The 26,747-nt window shown below is 36.6% G+C and overlaps 1 pseudogene; it reads right to left on the reverse strand.

Moving 5' to 3' along the window:
• Positions 1–994: 994 nt before the first annotated feature.
• On the reverse strand, positions 995–1,761 carry LOC114091374 (elongation factor 1-delta pseudogene; annotated as a pseudogene).
• Between the last annotated feature and the right edge of the window lie 24,986 nt (positions 1,762–26,747).

Genomic DNA, 26,747 nt, shown 5'->3' on the forward strand with positions numbered 1-26,747 from the left:
TTACAGGTGGCATCTCATGGTTTTAATTTGCATTTATATCTTAGCTTTTATGTAAATATCTATTATGCATCTTAGATTCCATTGGTTTATGTCTGCCTTTATTTTTATTTTATTTATTTATTTATTTTTTAAACATTTTTTTTTCAGTATTTATTTTTTAGTTTTCGGTGTTTACAACATCTTTGTTTGTATGTGGTGCTGAGGATCGAACCCTGGTCGCACGTATGCCAGGTGAGCGTGCTACCGCTTGAGCCACATCCCCAGCCCTGCCTTTATTTTTATACTGTTCTAATTACTATAATTTTGAAATATGTTTTGAAATTAGGAAGTCTAAGTTCTCCATCTTTGTTCATCTTTTTAAAATTTTTGTTTGGCTATTTGGAATTCTTTGAAATTTCATATAAATTTTAGGATTTTTTTTCTATTTCTATAAAAAATTCCATTGGGATTCTGATAGAGATTGCATTGAATATGTAGATTCCTTGGATAGTATGGACCTTTTAGCAATATTAACTCATCCAGGTTATGATCAAGGAGTGTTTTCTACTTATGTATGTCGTCTTTCATTTTTTCACTAATGTTTTATAGTTTTTAGTTTAAAGTCTTTACCATCTTGGTTAAATTTATTCATAATTTATTTTTTTGATGCTATTGTAAATGGGATTCTTTCCTTAATTTCATTGTTTATTGTTGAAGAAATGGAACTGATATTAGGGTGTTGATTTGTGTCCTGAAGCTTTGCTGAATTCATTATGAATTAGAATCTTGTGTATGTGAGTAATGTCTAGGGTTTTTTCCATAGATATATCATCTGTGATCATAGATCATTTTAGTTCTCAGTTTGGATGCCTTTTATTTCTTTTTGTAGTCTAATGGTTCTGGCTAGGACTTCTTGTACTCTGTTGAATAGAATTTATCCATTTATCTTCCTTCATTTTTTTCCATGGGTATCAGTCCTTAATCTCATTAGGGCCTATAGCAATGTGTGTTCGGCTCAGTGTTGAAGGCTTGCAGTGACAGCACTCTGCACATGTTCCTCAAACTTGATGATCTGCTCCTCCATCAGGTTAGTGCTCACCTTGTCATCCTCCACCATACACCAGACCCTCAGCTTGTAGATACCATAGCCCACAGGCACCAGTTGAGAGCCTCCCAGACCAGCCCATATGGTTGGACAGTGCACACAGGCCTCTGGCTGGGCCATGTTCTTTTCATCATCCCAGGGTTTGATGTCTCAGAGGATGGAAGACTCCGCTACCAGTAGAGGCTTCTTAGTCCTCTTCTCTGATTACCACTGCAGCCTTTTCTCCCACAACCCGACTGCTGCCTTGTCCTCCTCCTCATCACTGCTGCTAAATAGGTCAGTGTCATTGTCTTCCTTGTCCTCTGCAGGTGTGGGAACGGTCTTGGTTAGGGGGGTCCACTTGACACGTGGGAGACATGTGCTGGGTCTGTGGTTTGGTGGATTGGCGAGCTCTTCTCCAGGGTGTTCAGCTGGGTCTGTAGCCTGAAGATGGCCTTCTGCAGATCCTCACCACACTTTGCAGGTTCTGGTTCTTCATCTCCAGGTTGGTGATCCAGACAGCCATCTCACTGTGGTTTCTTCCAGGCCTGCCTGATGCCCTGGGGCCTGAGCTCTGAGCTCTGGTGGGAGGTGCCAGACACAGTCCTGTCCATCTGCTCATGGAACTTTCTTTCTGAATCATTGTATTTAAACTTGTTGAATCAGATCTTTTCAGGCACTGGAGAATCTGTAGCCATTTTTATGATGCCAGCCACAGACAGGACCAAGAAGAGGGACCTGTAGTGTGGGACTGAGAAGGAAAGGCTATCCCATTTGTTGGTTTTCTTAGTGTTCTCTTCTAGTTCTTTTAGTTTTTATGGTATTATTCTTGTCTCCTGTTTCATTTCTTATTTTAATTATTAGAATCTTCCTGCATTATTTCCTTTAGCTGAGCCCTTGTTAATTTTGTCTCTTTTTTTGTGTGTGTGTGTGTGTGTTGCTGAGCATTGAACCCAGGGCCTTGTGCATGCAAGGCAAGCACTTTACCAACTGAGCTATATATCCAGCCCAATTTTGTCTCTTTTTAAGAAACTTAGTTTTAATTTTTTTTCAGTTCTCTATTTTTAAAATTTTGGCTATAATCTTTATTATTTTCTTGTTTCATCTTGGTTTTGGTTGAGTTTATTCTATTTTCTAGTTCTTTGAGGTGTAAAATTCGGTAGTTGATGAGATTGCTCCTTTTTTTTTTTGAATGCAAACATCTCTGCTAGTAAGGTTTTCATGCTTTCCATAGTTTGTTTCCTTCCTTCATTTCTTCCTTCCTTCCCACCCTTCTGCCTGCCTCCCCCCCCCCCCCCCCCACACACACACACTCTTTCTTATTAGGGATTGAATCCAGGGCCTCTCACATGCTACCACCCATCTCTTTCCCATAAAATTTGGTATGGTGGGTATGTTGTATTTTCATTTGCATTTGTATCCAACAGTTTTATAATTTACCTTGAGATTTTTTCTTTTATCTGACAGTTCTTAATTGAAGAGAATGTTGTTTAATTTTCATCTATTCATGAACTTCTTGCTACTTTCCTACTGCTCTTAATTTCTGGCTTCATTTCATTGGGTTGGTGCTATAGTTTAGATTTTTTTTTTTGGTAGTGGGGTTTGAACCCACGGGTGCTCTACCACTGAGGTACATCTCAGTCTTTTTTATGTTTCTATTTTGAGATAGGGTCTCACTCAGTTGCTTAGGGCTTTGCTAAGCTATTAAGGCTGGCTGGACTCCACCTTGTGATCTTCCTACTCTAGCCTTCTGAGCTGTTGTGATTACAGGCATGCACCACCATGCCCGGCCATGTAGTTTGGATCTTAATGTCCCCAAAAGATCTGTGTATTAAATGTTGTTCTGTGGAGTGGCGCTGTTGGGAGGTGGTAAAATCTGGAAGAGACAGAACCTAGTGGGAGGTTCTGGGTCACTGGGAACATGCTCCTGGAGGGGATTGTGGGACCCTAGCCCTTTCTTCTTTTTCATGTCCTAAGCCTGAGGTGAACTGATTGCTCCACCATACATGCCCAAAGCAATGAGGCCAGTCAGTCATGGACAGAAACCTCCCAAACTGTGAGCCAAAACGAGTCTTTACAGTTTGGTTATCTTAAGTATTTTGTTGCAGTAATAGAAAGTAACACAGTTGGGAAAGAGACTTGGTATGATTTCAGTCTTAAATTTATTAAGACTTGTTTTGTAACCTAACATAGTCTATCCTGGAGAATGTGTTATGTATGCTTGAGAAGAATTTATATTTTGCCATTGTTGGGTAGATTGTTTGGTGTATGTCTGTTAGTTTCAATTGATCTGTAGTTTTGTTCAAATGCTCTTTTTTCCTTATTAATTTTTTGTCTTACTGGGTCTTGATCTAGAGGTGCTTTACCACTGAGATACATTCTGAGCCCTTTTTATTTTTTATTTTGAGACAGGGTCTCCCTCAGTTGCCCAGGATGGCTTTAAACTTGTAATCCTTCTATTTCAGCCTCCTGAATTGAGGTGTTAGGATTATAGATCTGTACCATGGTGCCCAGTTAGGCCCCTCCCCTTAAAGTTTCTACCTGTTCCCATAGAGCCAAGCAGGAGACAAGACTTTAACACATGGGTCCTTGGAGGACATTTCAGATTCAAACTAGCAGAGTCTGATTCTTTTTTACATATTTGGGAATTTTTGGTCGTCATTTCCTCAGATGAACTATTCTTCCCTTTCTCTCTTTCATCTTCTTCTGGAACCCCCATAAAACATATTGATTTGCTTAAGTGTGTCCACTATATCCTTTTTTAATTTTGCTTCTTTGACTCAGGAATTGTGACTCTTTTTGTGCTTACTGATTCTTTCTTGGTTTGCTACAGAGCCCCTCTAGTGAAATTTTTAGTTCAGTTACTCTATTTCTCAGCTCCAGCATTTTTTTTTGGTCTTTTCTTATCATTCCAATCTCTCTGTTGATAGTCTTGTTTTATTCATTTTTACCTTTCTTGATTTTGTTTAGTTGTCCATCTGTCTTCTCTCTTGAATTGTTGAGCTTCTGTCTCGGTTATTTTCAATTCCTTGTCAGGTAGGTTTAGATCTCAGTTTCTGTAGGTTGATTTCTAGTTTGAACCAAATTTCCAAATTGTGTATCTTGTGATATTTTTCTTTTATTATTTTTTTAAACTTACTTTTATGCACTTGAGAAAAATAGCCACCTCTTCTAGTCTTTATGGACTGGCTTGCATCAGCATGGTTCAAGATCCCAGGAGCCTCTGAAATTTCTTTAGAGCTTGTGACTTTTCTGGACTTTGCTTTTATATATGATTTTCTATATAGAGGGGTTTATTGGTTTCTGTTTTTCTTCTCTCTTTGTTTCTTTTTTTAATATTTATTTTTTAGTTGTAGTTGGACACAATATCTTTATTTTATTTTTATGTGGTGCTGAGGATCAAACCCAGGGCCTTGCACGTGCTAGGCAAGCACTCTACCACTGAGTCACAATCCCAGCCCTCTTTCTTTGTTTCTTTTTTTAAGGCTTGATTCTTTTCTTCTTACTCTTTTCTTAATGATTCTCTGTCTTACTACATACACTTCAGTATTTTGCTATAAGTCACACCAAATGTCTTTGGTCATAGTTGGGGTCTAAAATTTTTTAAATTTCAGGTTCTATTCCATATATGGCTTTTCTCTGAGAGATAAGAGTACTTTTAAATGTTTTTCCTACAGTCTGTTTTTTATGCAGCCAGAGTACCATTTCCCCTCATCTTATGAACGAGGAATCTAGAACACCTATCTGCAGCTTAGAACTAGTTTTTTTTTTTTTCCAGGAGCTTTTGTTCTCTTAATCTTTCTGGTATCTGTCTGTTGCACTGAAGTTTCTCTGGTGCTACAGCAGCAAATATGCCAATCTTTCCTTTGTTCCCAGTGACCTGCACATATCTAGTATGTGGTTCTCCTATTAATACCTTTAGATGGACATAGATATCATTCCCTCTGATAGTTTTCTAGAATGCCAGAAAGCTGGATGCATATGCCCCACTCTTCTCTTACTCTTGCTGGTGGCCTTCTACACATGTTACTGAGTTCCCTAGCCTCTCTGTTGTCAGAACAGCAGTTGCTGTGGCCCTGCTTTCTCTTGCTTTCAGTGACACTTGGGCATCCAAGCTATGCAGGTTTCATTAGCACTTACCTGTCCCTTAGGCAGCCCTCTATAGATCTTGAGCATTAGACATGCATTCCACTCTTTTCCTTGTGCCTCTTCTTGGAAGTCATGAGCTAAGCTGAGGTTTGACAACCTAGGAGAGAGGCAGGTAGAGTAAAATGGCTTCTTACCTGTTTCAGTGCAGCTCTACTCAGCTTTATGCTGCCTCTGGTTGTTGCAACTTCTTAACTGCTTCCTGAAGTTCTATAAAGGCATTTTAGTTTGTATGGTTTGTATTTTGTTTTGTTAGTGTCTCTGTGGGAGTGTGATATATGAGGACTGGCACTTCCTGTTCCACCATCTTGGCTAACAGAAAAGTGCAAAGAATAGTGCAGAATTTCCTTATATCCCTCCACTACTTCATTATTACAGTGATCAAAAGTGGACATTAGCATTGGCACAGTACCAGTTATTTGAATTTCACCAGTGTTTCTAATAATGTTCTTTTTCAGTTCTCAAATTCAATCCGGGACCCTACATTGCATTTAGGTTGTTATCTGTCCTCAGTCTCTCCAAGTCTGTGAGTGTTCCTCATTCTTTGTTCATCTTTCATGACCATTACATTTATGAAGAATACTGGACATTTATTTCATAGAATGTCCCTCAATTTGAGTTTGTGTGTGGTTTTCTCATGACTAAGAATGAGCTATGTGTTTTTGGCAAAAAAAGCTATTGTGTTCTTCTTAGTGCATCCTATCAAGGAGTACATGACCTAGCTGTGGTACTGGTGATTCTTATCATTGTCATTTGAGTAAGGTCAGGTTCTGCCATCTTCCCCTTTGTACTTGCTAGATATCTTGGGAAAGATTTTTAGGCTGCTGTTATTCTGCTTCTCAAACGTTTGCCTACTAACTGGCATTTCTTAGTAGATTTCATCTGTAGCAGTTACTTTGGTGTTTGCTTAATTATACCTCAAATTCTTTTGTGTATGGTATGAGATAGGCATTTAGGTTCATTTATTTTCATATAGAAGTCTAACATCATTTTAAAAGAGTTTCATTTTTTTACTATATAGTTTGGTATCTCTGTCAAAAACCAACTGAGTATTTTTATGTGATTCTATTTCTGAATTGTTTAGTTGATTCCATTGCTCTATTTTTACAATAGTCCTACACAATTTCAATTATTATGATTTTATAGTAAGTCTTGACACTAAGTATTATTATTTCTATTTTCATGTAAATTTAAAAATAAGTTTTTGACAATTTCTTCACAAAAACCTGCCAGGATTTTGACTGAGAGTTCTTTGAATCAGTAGAGCAGGAGAATTGATAACCTACTACATTGAGTCTTCCAGTTTATGAACATGGCATCTCTCTCCATTTACTTGGCTTTTTATTATTTTCTCACAACTGTGTTATACAGTTTACAGTACAGAGGTTACACATTGTTTTAGTTAGTTAAGGGTGCTGTGACAAAATTTTTTAGACAAAATAGCTTTAAAAGCATGAATTCCTCACAGTTTTGGAGCTGTATGGTTGGGTCTGCTGAGGGCTGTCTCTGTTCACAGATGGCCTCTTGCTTTGGTTTTCCTCAAATGGTAGAAAGTAGTGAGAAAGGAAGCAGCTCGCTCTTGTCATTTCTTATAGCCATACTAATTGCATCATGAGGTTGTCATTTTCATGACCTAATTATCTCCCAAAGGCTCTGCCTCCATATACCACCACATTGAAGTTTAGAGTTTCAGCTTATGAGTTTTGGAAAAACAAATATTTAGTGTATAAGCATATATCTTTTGTTAGATTTCTTCCCACATTTTTGACACTATCAAATATGAAATTATTAAAAAATTTTATTTCTAATTATTTGTTGCCAATGCATAAAAATATAATTGAGGGCCGGGGATGTGGCTCAGTGGTGGAGCGCTTGCGTAGCATGCGTGAGGCACTGAGTTTGATCCCCAGCATCACATAAAAAAAGAAAAAAAAAAACTAAACTAAATGAAGGTACTGTGATCTTATTTATTTATTTATTTTTAATTTTCTTATTTGATTTTTTTATTTATATATGACAGAATGCATTACAATTCTTATTACATATATAGAACACAATTTTTCATATCTCTTGTTGTATACACAGTATATTCACACCAATTTGTGTCTTCATACATGTACGTTGGATAGTAATGATCATCACTTTCCACCATCATTAATTATCCCATGCCCCCTCCCTTCTTCTCCAACCCCTTTGCCCTATCGAGAGTTTCTCTATTCCTCCCATGCTTCCACTCCCTACCCCACTATGAATTAGTCTCCTTATATCAAAGGAAACATTCGGCTTTTGGTTTTGGGGGATTGGCTAATTTCACTTAGCATTATCTTATCTAACTCCATCCATTTACCTGCAAATGTCATGATTTTATTCTCTTTTATTGCTGAGTAATATTCCATTGTGTATATATGCCACATTTTTTTATCCATTCGTCTATTGAAGGGCATCTTGGTTGGTTCCAAGTTTAGCTATTGTGAATTGTGCTACTATAAACATTGATGTGGCTGTGCCCCTGTAGTATGCTGTTTTTAAGTCCTTTGGGTATAGACCGAGGAGAGAGACAGCTGGGTCAAATGGTGGTTCCATTCCCAGTTTTTCAAAAATCTCCATACTGCTTTCCATACTGGCTGCACCAATTTGCAGTCACACCAGCAGTGTATGAGTGTGCCTTTTTCCCCACATCCTTGCCAACACTTATTGGTGTTTGTCTTCATAATAGCTGCCATTCTGACTGGAGTGAGATGAAATCTTAGAGTGGTTTTGATTTGCATTTCTCTAATTGCTAGTGATGCTGAACATTTTTTCATGTATTTGCTGATTGATTGTACATCATCTTCTGAGAGGGTACAGTGATTTAAAAAAAAACATTTTATTTTAGTTGTAGTTGGACACAATACCTTTATTTTATTTATTTATTTTTATGTGATGCTGAGGATCAAACTCAGCGCCTCACAAGTGCTAGGTGAGCACTCTGCTACTGAGCCACAACCCTAGCCCCTGTGATCTTTTCTTTTTTTTTAAAGAGAGATATAATTGACTCTCTATATTGTATATCTTGTATATATTATATATTTGTATATATTTTATATTTTGTATATTTAGTTTGTATCCTGTAACTTTGCTACTTTTACTAGTTCTTTTAGATTTTTTAATGAGAATAGGGGTTCAGTTTAATGTACTTTCATATAGAGCTATAGCACCATTTTAAAAAGAGAATAATCGAGTACCTTTGTCAATTCAGTTGACTATATGAATGTGATTCTATTTGGTTCTGTTACTCTGTTTTTACACTGTCCTCCACAGCTTTTATCATTGTGGCTTTATGGTAAGTCTTGAAATTGGGTGTTATTGTTTGTATTTGCATTATTGTTTATATGAACAGATGTTTGATGCCTTAGGATGTTCCCCAAAACAAGCGTATGGCCTGAGAAGTGGGGGTGTATTTGTACTTCTCTTTTTTTGAACTGTGTGACATACTGCGTTTCCTTGGTTTGTTGTAACGTTCAGGACTTGTATGGCAGTGTTGGACACAGGGCAGGAGTGAGTGCTCTTTCATTACCCTGCCTTAGGAGAGTGCATCCATCTCTATCTCTTCATATGTTAGCTATAGGTTTTTGTGGTTGCCTTTTATAAGACTGAAGAAGAATCTTGCATTTCTTGCTGAAATTTTTTAGTGCCAGTTCGTGTTGGTTTTTGTCAAATGTTCTTTATGTATAGAGACAATTATGGTTTGTTTTCTGATACATTTTCATCTTTTTTTGATTTGTACTCACCTCTGATTTGTTGTTTGACTTTAGTAGTCATTTCTGCTTATTGAAAATTCCATGTCAGCTTGATTTTCTTTTCATTGCCTAACAATGAGTTAAAATAATGTAATCTATTATGCCATATTCAAAAGACCTATCATGTGTAGGTGGCATTGAGCATTGAGGAATTTAAAGTGACAGATTTCATTATCAACTAGGTACTCCCAGACAAATATTTTCTGTTGTTATTCACTCTCTGGGCTCTTTTGCATGAATCTTTCTTTAATGGAGGCATATTTTACTTTTGACTCAGTAGTCAAATCGAAGACTTTTTCTTTTGAGTGTGACATGAGATAATCATTGCCTCAGATGATCTTAAAGTTGAGCATCTGGTACACTACAAGTATGAAGAGTTAGGGAAGAGATCAATTACTGTGTATTACAGAGTACTAGGAAATTTTATTAATAGCATGGTATTACAAATAGAACAAGAAACATTATTGGTAGAGAGTGGTTCTTAATTTTGGAAAATACATTTGTTTAATAAAGTAACACATCAAAAGTACTTTGTCAGGCTGGTGATGTAGCTCAGTGGTAGAGTGCTTGTTTAGCATGTGAGACCCTGGGTAAAATCCCTAAATACTGTAAAAACAACAAAGAGAGAAAGTACTTTGTAAACTGCAAAGCCCAGCATATGTTGTTTTCATAAAAAATTATTTTAATTATTATTTCTTTATACTACATATGACAATATACTTGTGAATTTGCTTCTGTTTCATCAGACTTTAATGGTTTAACAGATTTTAAAAAGGAAAAGGTTTAATTCTCATTTCTCCATGCCATTATCTAAGGAACAAAGGACAGCATTTCTGATGATCTATTATCCTTTTTTTGAATATTAAGGAGAAAGACTGGATTACATTTTAACAATATAGTGATCTTCATGTTATTTCTTCAACTTGAACAATACTGAAAATTGTAAGAATACTATTCCATTTTATATGAAAGTAACCAAATGGATGATTCTTATTCATGTAAGATCTAAGTGGTAAACATCTGGGAATCACAGTTATTTTTCTTTTGGATGATCTTTTCTAGTATTTTCTTCCTTTTGACTCTGTTGAGTTTTATAGCTGTTTTCTAATTAAGAATCGAAATCAGAACCCCTTCACAATTCATTTATATGTAATCCCTTAATTTGTCCATGAATAAGAAGGAATTGTTGGGTCTCCATTAGAAAACCGTGAGTGTGTAGGTCCAGCGTGCTGTCAGCTGCTTCCAAATAGACTTGCGTGTGGATTTTATGCTTGGAAAACCTTTAATTTGAAAGGAATATAATTTGACTTTTGGAATATACAGATACTTGGAAAATAGAGCATGAGGTGGGAAGAGAATTTAAGGAAAATTATAGGAGTTTCTTGTTTATTTTTTCTCATATCGATTTTGTTTTTTATTGTGAATATGTTAAATATATCATGTACAAATGTAACGTGAAAAACCATTTAACGTTTTGAACATCCCATGAAACAGTTATTAAATTTAAATCAGGGAACACATTAATAAAAATATTTTTAACATCTGACTATGGAAATTAGAAAAATAACCCAAAAGTTGCTTTCTACTTTATTCTTTTATAAACATATTGATCTTTGTCTATATCTGAAAATAAAAACAAAATATGTGCTTAGAGGGCAATTATTTATTTTATCGAGGACATATCTTAAAAGTCAAGAAGTGAAGCTGCTTGGTAATGCTATGAATTTGAAACTGTCCTACGGCAAGACAGTACGATGCAAATATGACTTAATAAGATCACAAACTGAATTTCAGTGAAACAACCAAGATTTACATTAAATTAGGAATTTTAAAACTGATTTAGTTTGTTTTACTGAGCATTTGCTTAATAACATTTTGCCTTCTTGCAATCTTTTTAAAGACAATAATTCGTCTGTGAAATGCAGGCACATCTTCAGCAGAAAAATTGAAAGCAACAGCTCACTTTCTGAAACCACACATATAGCGATATAAAGAAATATTTCAGCTCTACAAAATTTAATAAATCATCCCATTTCCTAATTTGATCATATTAGATGCTGATGTGGAAGAAGCATTTCAAATACCATCTCCTCATTAATATACATCAGTCTGGGGAATAGAATGGAATACTTATGCAGAGATGTCACAGTTACTGTTTCTTAGTTTACTAAGTGGAACAGGTTGATGTGATACTGGGTGCTATTTGTCAATGTCTTGTTAAAATGGTTTGGGTCGAGTTATGGAGTCCAGAAAGACGGCAGCTGATAAATCAAAAGTGGATTGAGTGGACAGGAGGCAGTGATTGATACTGTGACAGGATATGAAGAAAGCAACCTCGATACAAGCATGCATGATATTGGATATGAGAAAGAAAATGGCCCTGGAGTATGGATATTATTCAAGAAAAGGAGAATAATAATGTCGGACTGAAAATATTGCTGGGTGAAGATTAGGATAGTTCTTATTAGAGCATAATACTTCACTGGAATGGTAGGGATAAAATTATGTAAAACTTTATGTGAGGAGAATATTTTAACCTCTGACTGAAGACTTCAATGATTATTTATTGTTTAAGGTAGTTTTAGCCTCATTTTTCTAAGCTAATTATTAAGCCGTGTATTTATAAACATCCTAACTCCCTGTAAAAATCAAACTTTCTTCCTTCCTTCTTTCTTTCTTTTCATTACTGGGAATTAAACCTAAGGGCACTCTACTACTAGGTTATCTTCTCAATCATTATTTATTTTTTTTTTTAAATTTTGAGACAGGTTCTTGCTAAGTTACTTAGACTGCCCTTGAATTTATGATACTCCACTTCAGCCTCCCAGATTGCTGGGATCACATGCATCTGCCACCATGACTGACTTAATGAAACACTGTTTTTTAGATTATCTTAAAGAGCATCTACTACCACATCTTGAGTTTTTGCAGTTTTAGTATTCAGAGACTGAACTTATATCTGTAACTTAGTGAAAAGTCTACATTGCATAGTTTTCAGCATATTTTAGAAGAGGCATTTTGAATGGCAAATTAAAGATCCCCAATCAGTGAACCATTTCACAGAGATCAGTGCTGTTATATACTGATTGTTCTTTTACTGGATTATCTGTGAGATGTTGGTTGATGTCAGAGAGTTTTTGTTGGTGGTAATCTTTTGATTGGTCTGAATTTTGTTCTTTACAATGTGTAACTAGGTAGGACTTTCTCCACTGTCTCACAAGAAGAGTTTCACATCAACCATTGGCAGGGTAAGAGCACAAAAATGTATTCAGTTAACTTTTAGTTACATGATCTGTGGGAGACAAACAGATATGGAGTTGCCAGTTACTTATTACGATAATATTTGATTTTTATGTATAGAGCCTTTTCTTTTTCTGAGTACTTAACACTTTAATGCACAATTTTTTGTTAAGTATGCAATGGAAAACATTTGAAATGAGGCATTGTGAAATATTCATTGAAGCAATTTAAATCAGTAGTGATGAGTTCATTGATGATTTTTTTGGTAGCCCTTTATAAAACTCTGGTAAATGTGAGTAGTATTCCTGGATTCATGATAGCTAACTTAATTAGATAAAAGTTACTATTTTGGGATTTATCACTTTAGTATTTGAAAACCAGATAAATAATGTAGTAATAGAACTTAGTATTAAGTTCTTAACTGTGTTATTTATGGACACAGACTGTTTTATGAGGTCCAGAATGTGGTTTGAATATTTAAGGAAGACAAATGATAATTTCCAAATTATACATTTCGTAGTAGTTTTCTGGAGTTTCTCCTCTAATGTATCCTTCACATGGCAGCCAAAGTGGGTACAGATTTGATAGCATCTCCCTTACTCAGTGGCTTGGAAAAAACCCGAAGTTTTTTTCCTGATGAGACCTGAAGTCCTGCCTCTCAGTCACATCTTTCCAATCCAAGTCAGACTAGTCAGTGTATTGCAGTTCTTTTTCTGTTTGAGGACCCTTGAAGGCATGGCTGCTTTTGCTCATCTCTTATTTGATTGATACCTAGTTCTTTACTTAACAGCATTCCTTGGAAAGCCTTCTCTGTCCATCAGACATGGTGCACTCTCTTCTCCTGCTTAGTTATAAGCTATTCACTGGGGCCTTGGCAAGCAAGAGAAAGCTGATTTTGTTACTGTTATGGAAACACTGGGTATGCACTCAGTCTTGCTAATTTTAAATTATAGACTGCATTTTAAGCTTGGTAGTAATCACTCCTTACTTGATTCTCATTTCTATTATGGAGAAATTGTAGGAGGTGGTGGTTAAATTAGATGGGGCTTTGAAAGAGCACTGGATCAGCCTCCCGAGTCTCAATGTCCTTTTGTATAAAATGAACATTGAACTCGTTCCAGTTCTGATTTGTTTCTAAATTGCATGGGACTAAGTTTTATGATATATGTCATTTAAATGAAAAAAATTAATAAATTATTTCCCACTGTTAATTAAAAAAAAAACTAACGGAAATACCTGCTATTTTATATGTTGCTATGCTCTAAAAGAATGATAATTAAGCCCACTTAAAAGGTCTGAACAGTTACTTACATTGGACATTACCTGCTTGGTTGACTTTTAAGTTAAACCTTAGAATAAAGAATAAAGCTCTAGCTTCCCTGTGGAGTTCTAGTTTGCATTGAGCTACATGGTCTCTTATTTTTTGGTGCATTCATACTGGAATTGCAGTTCTTTTTTCTGTTTTGGTACCAGGGATTGAACCCAGGGGTGCTCTACCACTGAGCTACACCAGCCCCTTTTATTTTTTATTTAGAGACACGGTTGCCCTAAGTTACTTATGATCTTGCTAAGTTTCTGAGGCTGGCTTTGAACTTGTGATCCTCCTGCCCCAGCCTCCTGAGTCACTGGGATTACAGGTGTGTGCCATCATACCTGGCAGTTCTTATGCAAGTTTTTGGAGGTGGCTGTGAGACCCCGAAGGACTATAGTGGTGGAATTTTAGGGCTGGAAAGTTATTTTAAACCATGGTCATGCATTGGTTAGTGACAGAAGTTCTCAGAAATATGTTATTAGGTGGTCTCATGGTGGGACATCAGCGTGTGCTTATACAGTTCTCATGGTCCAGGCCAGCCCCTCGACATGGTACCATAAAAACAAGGTGTGCCAGTCTGTTCCCTGTGTGGCACTACATACTGTTTTTCAGTAAACTCTCTCTTTAGTAATTAGGAGGAATACATTAAAAAATAATGTAAAAAGAACAATTTCTATCATGAATAAACATTTGAAATAGCAACTAATTGTGTTTGAATGAGAAGTAGCATGGAAAGAGCTTGGGGTCAGTCTCTTGAGTTTCAGTGTCCTCATGTACAAAATTATGTGCAGCTGGCAGCACAATCAGTTCACATCACAGTATCACAAATGTGTGTAATGTGTTGTGCTATAATGTCATGTCTACAGTGCCACTAGGTGATAAGAAGTTTTCAGGTTTGTTGTACTCTTGTGAGACCAGTTTGAACTTCCAGTCCATCAGTTACCAAAACATCGTGAGATGGTACAGGGCTGAATTTCTTGTATGTGAGGAAGCTGGGACTGGGAAGTTTACCCACAGTTATAAGTAGCAGTGGCAACTCTCTGGGTTTGGTGGGTCTGCCTGTTTCTTATGAAAAGTTGTTTCCCCCTTTTCTTCTCTAGTGTTTCAGTAGGTGGAGATCATGCAGAAGAAGTGAGAAAATTCTGGAGGAGAAAAGCAGGGCAACATTGTTTTTGGACAGATAGTTTGAAGGTGAGCTGTCTGCTTGGAGATAATGAATCGAGTATGAAATGAGTTTCACACATAAATACCAGGGACTCTCAATTCAGGTGATACAAATATGTTCTATTCCTGTAAGGACACAGTTAAATAAATGTGTATCTCTGTTGTTCTGTTATGTACTTTAGGTAGTCCATATTTATAAAATTTATCCAAAATAAAGAAGCCAAGATCATGGGTCTAACCATGGATATAGTAGACTTTTATTCAGATCACCATTTATTTTTATCAGTTTTTTTTTTTAACTGAAATCAAAGTGGTTTTACTTTATCAATATTTCCTTTTTTTTTTGGTGGTGCTGAGGATCAAACCCAGGGCCTTGTGCATGCAAGGCAAGCATTCTACCAACTGAGCTATCTCTCCAGCCTTCAATATTTCCTTGACTGAAATCAAAGCAGTTTTACTTTGACCTTCTAGACAGATGGAATATTAATTATTAATCTTATGTGATTAGTAAACTCATTTAAAAAGCAAGGTATAAAACAGGTTATATATGCTCCTTTTACCCAACTCCACTTCTCTGTTATGTTACTTTAATTAGGATTTTCTGGTTTATACCATAGAACCCAAATTGGGCAAAAGGTGAACTGTTAAGTATCAGGAAATTCCCCAGTTTTTTAATAGAAGATTCAGTGATCACATTGAATGAAAGAATTTATGTGGGTCTGTAGTGTTGAGCCAGTTAAATAAATGAGTACTACTTTGCTTTGAGATGATATCCTTTTAGTTTCAATGTATTTTAAAACAGATTTAAGGTTTTTAATTTTTTTTAACTTTTATTTTTTAGTTGTAGACGGACACAGTACCTTTATTTATTTGTATGTGGTGCTGATGACTGAACCCTGTGCCTCAACATGCAAGGCAAGCGCTCTACCACTGAGCCACAACCCCAGCCCAAGATTTACGATTTTAAAGTCAAAATTTGTTCTAATCACTAATGCATGACAGCAGAATGCTCTTCAATTCATAACACAAATGAAGCACAATTTTTTGATTTTTCTGGTTGTACTGAAAGTAGGGTCACATCATTCGTGCAATCATACATGCACCTAGGGTAATGATGTCCATTTCATTTCACCATCTTTCCCACCCCCATGTTCCCTTCCCCCCTCCATTTTGCCCCATCCAAAGTTCCTCCATTCAACCTACCCCACCTCCACCCTTCCCCCCCCCCCCCATTATGGATTAGCATCCACTTATCAGAGGAAACATTTGGTTGAAGTTGGCTTTGAACTCCCAATTCTCCTTCCTCAGCCTCCCAAGCTGCTGGGGTTACAGGTGTGCGCCACTGCCCCCAGCATATACTCTTAAATTCTTGACTTGTCTTGCAGCACTTGTGGCCACAGTTAGGGCCATGATTCCATTGAGCATGGCATTAGGACTGTGGCACCCTACCTGGAGACTTCTGCAGTGACTGAATGTGCCCTTTATCACTTAGCTAAGATCCTTCTCTTTTTTCAGCCAAGTTTCCCTGTTGTGCAGAGTGGGGCCATGACCCTAAACCAGCTGAGTGGATGATCTATCTGTTTGATTTCCATGACTCTTCTTCACTGGTGTAGAGAAACAGGAACTGACTATACTTCTTTCTGTGATATTTAACATAATATCAAGTTAAAGGCATTTAATACATGGGGGTGGGAGGTGATTTTTTTTTTTTTTTTGGCAATAACTATATCTTTTCAGTTTTTCCCTCCCTCCCTCCCTTCCTTCCTTCCTTCCTTGTTTTTTTCCCCCATGCTGGGGATTGAATCGGGGGCCTTATACATATTGAGTACAAGCTCTACACTGTGCTACACTCCAGCCCCATGAGCTGTTTTTCTTGTACTTCATTATAGCAGAGTGAGATGAGGGAAGAAGAGTGGACTGTGTAGAAGTGCTTTGTTCCTGGATGGGACTCAGAGAGTGTTTACCAAGGAGGCTTGTCATGGCACTACTACTGGACATAAGTAACTGCTGCAGGGCTTCATTGAGTGGCTCCTTGAAATTTGGCAGATACTTAAGTCCATCCCTACTTGAGATGAGCTTATTATCTAAGAGATTTTTTATTTTTTCACTTGTCTGCTTACTTTGCATTATAATGGTATAACTGACTGTAGAAAATGTTTCCTGTATCCATGAAATGTTTGGGTGGATAAAGATGATTTATTGTGAGTGAAAGTATTTTCCCTTCCTAATTCTTAGGAAATTTCAGAATTATGTAATCTTGTAAAACCAAACTAAAAGTATAATTTTATTTAAGTAATTTAAAAGTAGGTACATGGTTCTGTTTTTGTGATGATGCTTTTAATTAAAGGATTCCTTGTTATGCCCCTTATTTTGTTCTTTTATATTTTACTCATTGTTTGGTGAGAAAGGATCTAGAGTCTGCATTTGTAAATCTGTTTCTTGAAAGATCTTACTTGTTTTGTTTATAAACGTGCAGTGTTAGTATTTGGTGACAATTTGTTCTAGTGCTTATCATGTACAACTCAGCAACTTGGCAAGACCCTGTCTCAAAATAAAAGGAGTGTTGCTCAGTAGTGGAATACCTGGAGTTCACCCCGAAGTACAGGAAAGAAAAAAAAAAGAATAAATGTTTCATTCATAGTGAGTAGACATGAAATTAATTGATAAAGATACATTTTTCCCAAATCCAATTAGTATTTTTTAAAAAAATTTTTTTAGTTGTAGTTAGATACAATACCTTTATTTTATTTATTTTTATTTTACAAGCTGATGGTAGAACCCAGCAGCTTGCTCGTGGTAGGTGAGCGCTCTACTGCTGAGCCACAACCCCAGCCCCTAGTATTTGTTTTTTAAAGTTAAATATAGGAAAGACATTTTATACTTTTAATTTTTCTCTTACATATCATGAAGTTTCTCCTCATAGAATTATTGTGACAAAAAATAATAAAACAACTTATTGGAATTATCTATTCTACAAATTACTTTGTTTTATTTTCTTCTGCAAACTGTAATTTTGCATTTCTGTTAGTTCTTTCATTTTGTCGTCTGTGATCTGTGCCCCCTTTGTTGCTCTTACTATCTGAGTCGGGGTGCATTTTGTGCAGTAACCTTTCAGCATTATTTCTAGGCCAAAGACTCCAAAGTTTTGTAGTTCACCTGTGTGGAAGGGTCTACCTGCTCCCTTCTTTATAATTTTATTTTCATATATATGCTTTATCCTGTTCTTGTCAGGAGATGGTTTTGTTTAACGTAGATGTCGGTAGTATTTTTTTTTTTTTTTTCCTGTTTCTAATATGCTTTGTGCTTATGGCCACTCTTAGTTTGGCCTTTCTGAGTGTAACAGCACTTGCACATGTTGCTTTTTAGGAAATGTTATGAATGCCAGATCTCTTCCCAGATCACTTATCTTATGCATATAGTCATCCTTTCTCATTTGTTATTCCGTTCTTTTTGAGGTTCAGACATAGTGTAGAGTTACTTGTGTACTCTGTATTTTGGAACCTCTGGTGGATTTCTGGGTCCCTTGTTTCCACTTTTCTTTTTTCTGCCAGTTGCTTCTGAGGCAGTTTGTCACATAACATACGAAGTGTCATGACAACAGTATATTTTATCATGGAGCTAGCATACAGCCATGTGGTATCCATAGTCTTGTGATACAGGACAAGACGAGATTAAAAAGAAACGTTTGTGCTGTCAGAGCTGACACTGCCAAGGCGCTGTCCAGTTTGTTCATGGAGACACCTGACTATGAAGTGAAGGGCAGCCGTCAGGTTGGACCCCACAGTGAAGGGACCCCTGTATTACCAAGCTGTAGAATACTAAGGAAGTCAAGCTCTTAGGCAGGAGATCTGAAAGCTGCAGCTTCAAAGTTTAATATATGACTTTGTAATACTGGTGGTTCAATTTTGTAAGGAATGTTTTTTAAAAAAGTAAACATTTTGTAGAAATTAGTAGGTACAGATTTGGCTTTTAAAAGTTTTTTGAGAAAGCATATAAGCAAAGTCTAAGAACAGATCTTCAGATGAGGTGAGAATGAGTTACTGTAACCCATAATGAAGTGCAAAAAGGCTTTCAAACCAAGTCCACAGCTCGTATTCCATGCTTTACTTGAAGGGTGGAGAGAGTCTAATGAAAAACATGGATCTTCTTTTTAGAAAACAATATGTTTATACATACAATATACTGCATATTCTTATGGCGGTCCACAGAAGCCTGAAAATTCTTTGGATTCCTAGTAATGCAAATATTAGAAATCATCAGTAAACTTTTAGAATTGAGCTTAAGTAACTATGCAGGTATAAATTTTGAGCTAAGGGAGGAGTCGTGCTTTTCCTGTAATGCTCTTCTTTCTTCTCTTTTCATTTTAGCTTATTGTCTTTCAGCTCTGCAGCAGTCTTCTCTTCAGTTCAAAGACAAGTTGAAAAGCGTAGCTTACTACCAATTTAGGATAGTCAGTGTGTTCTTTGTTTCATGTACATGTAAAACATTCATGAAGCTTTGTGGATTGTCTTGTAAGCTTGTTAAGAATAAGGTTGTGAGTTCCTGTCTAAAAATTCTTCTACTGTGAAGGTTTTCAGAAACTTAACTTTGATTATTGGGAGAAATATTTATTATCCATTAAATCTGTTAAATTATGCTTACTTTTATTGAAGGTGTTTGTTTCTATCTACAGATCTCTCTGGTTTTTCCAGCAGTTCATCTTTGTTAGGTTTGACATTTCCCTGTCATCTTTATCTTAGAACATGTGAGTCATTTCTTTTTCTAGATAACTTGTGGAAATATTAAGTGATTTTGATTTATAGCCATCTTGGAATCATGTGTTTTGAAATATTTTAGGAATACTTTTTCATACCAACCAGTGAAGAAAATGACTCTTTTTCCAAGGACACTCTCTCCTACTTGTGTCTTAGGTTACTTGAGTCTTTCCTAAGACAGATCAACGCTTAACTAATTTTGCATTATCAGTTCTTTGCATTGTGGTACCTATCCAAGAGTAGATTTCAGTCAGTCTTGATACCGGTTCAGTAGATTGAGTGAATGATTCATTCTCCATTCCCAGCACAGGCATTTTATAGAATAGTCTATAACTTGAGACCTTCATTTAGGAGACTTTTGCAAAGTCTAAGAAATTACTTTTGTTTGATCATCTTCACAATTATCTTTATACTCCCAGAAGAGTCAAGAGTGTGCTAGACCAAGTCAACTCTGACCTTGTCAGGATGATGGTTTCTAAGATCCTGGTTGATTGTTTGAAATCTAGGGAGGGAAAATTGCAGAAAGATGTTAATAATCTTTAATCAACCTTTAACATTTTTAAATATTGTGAAGTAAAGTCCTTGAAGGGAGTTCAGATAAAAGGTAAAATTATCACCTATCACTTTTTTTTAGTTGTAATTGGACACAATACCTTTATATTATTTATTTATTTTTATGTGGTGCTGAGGATCGAACCCAGCGTCTCACATATGGTAGGCTGTACCGCTGAGCCACAACCTCAGCCCCTGTTTTTTTTTTTTAATTGCTGTCCTGGGAGTAGATCGCAGGGCTTAACACATGCTAGGCAAGTGCTCTCTGAACTATATCCCCAGTCCCATTTATGCACTTTTTAGAAAGGGTTGAAGAATGATTTTGTTTGGAAGAATAATGTTTTTATTATTATTTTTTATTTTCTAGGACATGGTATGGTGAGGTCCTGTGATGCCACTTTAAGAAAAAAAAATATATATGTACTCACAAATGTCAAAGTTAAATAGTTGGAGCATTATTCATTATTTTCTTTTGAATTAATATTTTAGAATATTCTTTTTACTCAGTTCTTAGTAAAGATTTGTACATGACTAGGTTCATATCAATAAATCAATAATTTGTAATTATTTTTGGTGATAGTTATTAAATTCTGTTTCTATTACAGTATTTTCTCCCCAGGGGTGTTTTACACTGAGCCATAACCCCAGCCCTTTTACCTTTTTGAATTCTAAGACAGGGTCTCACTAAGTTGCTTAGGGCCTTGCTAAGTTGCTGAGGCTGGCCTTGAACTTGTGATCCCACTGCCTCAGTCTCCTGTCTGGGATTACAGGTGTGTGCCACCATGCCTAGCTCCTAGTCCTTTTTATTCTTTGAAACACATTATCTAGACAAATTATCTATTCTTCCACAAGTTATCTAGAAAAAGAAATGACTCAGATGTTCTAAGATGAAGATGACAGGGAAATATCAAGGTGTTGCTGAGTTGCTGAGGGTCTGAAGAAGTTGCCAAGCCTTACCTGGAACTTGTGATCCTCCTGCCTCAGTCTCTTGAGTCACCAGCCTCAGCCTCTTAAGTCACCAGAATTACAGGCAGGTGCACTGTGCCCGGCATGATCTCTAAAACTCTTAAATGAAACGGAAAAACAGAAAACAAAACTTGAAGTATGGTTACAAGGCAGGACGGAAGCTTATAGAGAAGGCTTTCATGCTGTCCTCAAGCATTGTCTACTTAAGACAGTATCACCACACTCTAATTGACTCTCTGGGAAATTAAACTTTACAAGGCCAAGCCAAAGGTTTGTAAAGGTACCTGTCTGCTCCTTTGCTGGCTTTTATTGTTAGCCTTGGAAAGAGCTAAAAATATTACTCTGAATTTGCGTAGTTAAAATTTGAACTGTATCTAGTTTCCTTTCATTTCTTTTTAGAATACTTTTGAGTGTTTCCGTGGTTGGGATTTCATAACATCTCTCAAAGACTATTAAATACATAGATTTTATTTAAAAATTTAAGGAGTTGAAGATAGACTAAAATATTCGTAATTTTTATTTTGGGAAAAAATTGATGGATTTTTTTTTAAATTAAGAAAATTTCAAACATATTCAAGGAGAATAGCATACTATATGAATGACTGGGATTTTTGCCATGGCTGCTAATGCTGTTGCTACCTGCTTCTCCTTCTCTTTCTCCTCTTCTTTTTCTGCTTTTTCTTTGCTGAAATATTTCAAAGCAAAACTAGGCATCAGTTATTTTATCCACACATACATCCCTTTGCATCTACTAAAATATATGATACTGTTTACCTGGCATAGTGCTCATTGAGCTCATTTCTGGCTGTTCATATTATTATATATAACTACCCCCACATTTTAGGCCAATGGCAAGTCTATGTTCCATATCTTTAAAGAATTTCATATCTTTAAAAAATTGTATTGTTGCCTTTTCATTTCTTTATATCCTGGAAGAAATGGGTTATTTTTCTGTGTGATTAAGTAGTGTACAGTAAATAGTCTTGAAAGAACAGATTTTTTTTGAATATTTATATTTTAGTTGTAGTTGGACACAATACCTTTATTTATTTATTTTTATGTGGTGCTGAGGATCAAACCCAGGGCCTCAAACATGCTAGGCAAGCGCTCTACTGCTGAGCCACAACCCCAGCCCGAAAGAACAGATTTTTAAAAAATCCTTTCTGAACTGTTCACTGATTTTTTTTTAATTTTTTATTGTTGGTTGTTCAAAACATTACATAGTTCTTGATATATCATATTTCACACTTTGATTCAAGTGGGTTATGAGCTCCCATTTTTACCCCATATACAGATTGCAGAATCACACCAGTTACACATCCATTGATTTACATATTGCCATACTAGTGTCTGTTGTGTTCTGCTGCCTTTCCTATCCTCTACTATCCCCCCTCCCCTCCCCTCCCCTCCCCTCTTCTCTCTCTGCCCCCTCTACTGACATTCATTTGTCCCCCTTGTATTATTTTTCCCTTTCCCCTCACTTCCTCTTGTATGTACTTTTGTATAACTCTGAGGGTCTCCTTCCATTTCCATGCAATTTCCCTTCTCTCTCCCTTTCCCTCCCACCTCTCATCCCTGTTTAATGTTAATCTTCTTCTCATGCTCTTCGACCCTACTCTGTTCTTAGTTACTCTCCTTATATCAAAGAAGACATTTGGCATTTGTTTTTTAGGGATTGGCTAGCTTCACTTAGCATAATCTGCTCTAATGCCATCCATTTCCCTGTAAATTCTATGATTTTGTCATTTTTTAATGCAGAGTAATACTCCATTGTGTATAAATGCCACATTTTTTTTATCCATTCGTCTATTGAAGGGCATCTAGGTTGGTTCCACAGTCTTGCTATTGTGAATTGTGCTGCTATGAACATCGATGTAGCAGTGTCCCTGTAGCATGCTCTTTTTAGGTCTTTAGGGAATAGACCAAGAAGGGGAATAGCTGGGTCAAATGGTGGCTCCATTCCCAACTTTCCAAGAAATCTCCATACTGCTTTCCAAATTGGCTGCACCAATTTGCAGTCCCACCAGCAATGTACAAATGTACCCTTTTCCCCACATCCTCGCCAGCACTTGTTGTTGTTTGACTTCCTAATGGCTGCCAATCTAACTGGAGTGAGATGGTATCTTAGGGTGGTTTTGATTTGCATTTCTCTGACTGCTAGAGATGGTGAGCATTTTTTCATGTACTTGTTGATTGATTGTATGTCCTCCTCTGAGAAGTGTCTGTTCAGGTCCTTGGCCCATTTGTTGATTGGGTTGTTTGTTCTCTTATTGTCTAATTTTTTGAGTTCTTTGTATACTCTGGATATTAGGGCTCTATCTGAAGTGTGAGGAGTAAAGATTTGTTCCCAGGATGTAGGCTCCCTATTTACCTCTCTTATTGTTTCTTTTGCTGAGAAAAAACTTTTTAGTTTGAGTAAGTCCCATTTGTTGATTCTAGTTATTAACTTTTGTGCTATGGGTGTCCTATTGAGGAATTTGGAGCCCGACCCCACAGTATGTAGATCGTAGCCAACTTTTTCTTCTATCAGACGGCGTGTCTCTGATTTGAGGATCAAACCCAGGGCCTCAAACATGCTAGGCAAGCGCTCTACTGCTGAGCCACAACCCCAGCCCGAAAGAACAGATTTTTTAAAAATCCTTTCTGAACTGTTCACTGATTTAAAAAAAAAAAATAATTAAGACTCTCACTTAATAATTTTTAAATTTTTATTTATTTATTATTTTGTATTTTTTGGTACTGGGGATTGAACCCAGGGGTGCTTAACTACTGAGCCACATCCCAAACCCGTTTAAAGATTTTACTTAGAGACAGGGTCTCACTGAATTGCTTAGGGCCTCTCACTAAGTTTCTGAGGCTGACTTTGAACTTGTGATTCTCCTGCCTCAGCCTTCCAACCTGCTGGGATTATAGGTGTGTGCTACCATGCCTGGCCTGATTTCTTATTTCATTGTGGGCTTGTTCACATTTTTTTCCAAATTCAAAATTGTGGGTTTTAGGAGGATCATTTCAATTGAACAAAAAGAGAAATTCTCAATCCATTGTGTAGAGAATCATCCTACTTTTGTTTTATGTAGCCTAGCAAAGTTCTCAGAATGTCTGTGATAAAGGGCATTTTTTAACCCCAGATTTTCAATCCATTACTGACTAATATATTTTAAATGCAATGAAAATGTTATGTTTTACCAAATAGCCATAAAAGTTTCTAAACTTGTATTCTCAATTTCTTTATCTTTGTGAGCTAAAATAGTTTGTGGACTGACACTGGTCCATGAATTAACTTGAGTAGTTATTAAGTGTTACTATTAAACATGGTAATTAACATATATGTTTATTTATCATCTTGGATTATTTCAGAGAAATTTTGAGAATGTGTAAACCATTTGATTCTTATATATTTTAATTTATCTGTAACTTTTTAAAAAACTATCCTGGCTTAGGGTATATAAGACTATTTGCAAACATTGTATCTATAATTATATAGGGTTATTGGGACGTTATAGTGGGCTGAAGGGCCAACTTGGTCATTTTCTTTATAAAATGTACAAATGTATAAGACCTGAATTTGTTACTCAGAGGTGTGTGTATGGCTGTGTGGGGCATGGGCAGAGGTGTTAGAGGCTGTAAACAAGTCTGGATGGCGCCTGGCATTTTGCCAGAGGGAGTGGTTTGTGAAGTAATGCCAGCGAGCCATTAAGTGTGGAGATTCCTTATTGGTTGACTGATGTATCTAGTTTATGCTAATTAAGATAAGCTGTGTGGAATGTATATATACCGCTCCTGTCCTACAATAAACGGCTTCCACTCCTGCTGTATCAATGTACACAAGTTGTTCGTCACCCCCCCCCCCCCCCCCCCCCCCCCCCCCCCCCCCCCCCGGTAATTTTGCTGCAGCTGGACTGCGGCACAGAGGGAGGCAGGGAGAAGGAGACAGGTGTGTGGGTGGAAGCTGTAGACCAGGCGCAGAGAACCAGTTCAATAAAATAGCAGTGTGTTAAACTAGAACTTACAAGAGCTGCATTTCAATTCCTTTTTTGTAACTCAGAAGCAGTATAATCTTGACTTCTCTCTAGGCTTGTTTATTCATCTGAAAGTTGGAATTGCTAACTCCCTTGCCTCCTTTTCCAAGTTTTGAGCATCATAATGCCACCTTTAAGGCACTTGTTTCTTCTTTAGGGACCATCAGCAACATGATGTCTGTGAGACTCATTTTAGTTCTCCAGAACTGAATTGCCTCAGCTACTGTACATTTGCCCTGCTTTCAATTTATTGCTTTCTGGCTTCTTCACCTTCAACTCTGTGTGTCATTTCTGTGCCATATAGCTTCTTATGACTCCTAAATGTATGTAGCTTGACATACCCAATGATCATCAAGGCTCCTTTGGCATTTTTCTCTACTTTAGATTTGTTCTTTTTTTCTAATTGCGTTGTCTTCTCAGTATCCCCTATTCCAGTTCCTTGAGTGAGAGAATCTGATAGTAACTCCTGTATGTGGTGAGCTGCTCCAAAGGGTTGCTGAGTAGCTCTGTACTGCCTGCCACTGAGTCAGAGAGCCCCTTCTGGCCCTGTGGGGTGTGACTGGTTTATAGGTTGCTGTGGAACCTGGCAGGGTCAGTAGGAATTGCACGCTTGGTGCAGATTCTGTGGTCTAAAAGAATGGGTGGACTTCAGTGAAAGGAAATGAAACTTCAAGATGAAGAAAGGCAGAGTCACTCCTCTTTGGGGGTAAAAGTATTTGGGAGGGGGATTATTTGAGAAAATTAGAAAAAAAAATAGTCACCTTTTAGGAAATAGACTGTTTTTATTCCCATTAAAATGTACTGCAATTAAAGGTGACTCCTTAGTTCATCCTTCACCAAAAAAAAAAAATATTTATTTATTTATTTATTTATTTATTTATGTATGTATGTATGTGGGCAAGTTTAGGGATAGAAGCCAGGGCATCGACTCATGGTAGGCAAGCACTCTGCCATTGGGCTACATCCTCTTGAGTTTATCTTTAATATTGCACATTTCATTTTATTTATGACTTTTCAAATTAAAAGCCACTTTAAAGCGTCTTCTCTTATGTAAACTCTGTGTTCCATTGTAGGAAAAGCAAAGAAAAGTGATAAAGCATCCAGCTGTAATTCTGAGTTATTCTTGCCAGCTGCTGGTGCTGTTGAAAGGGCTGATGGATTAATGGCTGAAAGTTTTCAGTTGAATCATGATTAATAGGAAGCCCTCTACTTGTTTTAGATGTCCTTTTAATGAAGATGATTTTATTTGTTGTACCTTTTATAATATTATATTACTTATTTGCTTTTGTCATCTTAGCGTAAATTAAATATAAGGACTGAATTTGTTTACTTTTTTTTTCCTGAATTTTTATTTTGGGAAAATCACAAATATAAGCATTTCTGACTTGATAGCTTCTAAACATTGATAAATATTATTTAGAACAAAGATATTAAAAACTGAAGTGTTAATGTAAATATAGTAATGTAACTCAGTAATTGAAAAGAAAATCTTCAATTAATAAGCTGTCAGGTGGTGTTTATGTCCACTTCACAAAATATTTACTGAGTGTATATTAAGTTTTGGTACAGTAGTAGGCTTTGAAGTCACTTAAGGGGACACACAGCCTAGAAGATAAGAGTACATATAAGAACCCATAAGAGGGGTAGTTTCTTAGACTGGAGTTGTAGTTGGTGTAGAAAGACATTTGTGAGAAGTAATTTGTAGGCAGAATTGATCCTTAACTCGTGGAGTTTTAGAATTCCATGGAGATG

Source organism: Marmota flaviventris, chromosome 8 (genome assembly GCF_047511675.1).
Source record: "Marmota flaviventris isolate mMarFla1 chromosome 8, mMarFla1.hap1, whole genome shotgun sequence".
Classification (NCBI taxonomy): domain Eukaryota; kingdom Metazoa; phylum Chordata; class Mammalia; order Rodentia; family Sciuridae; genus Marmota; species Marmota flaviventris.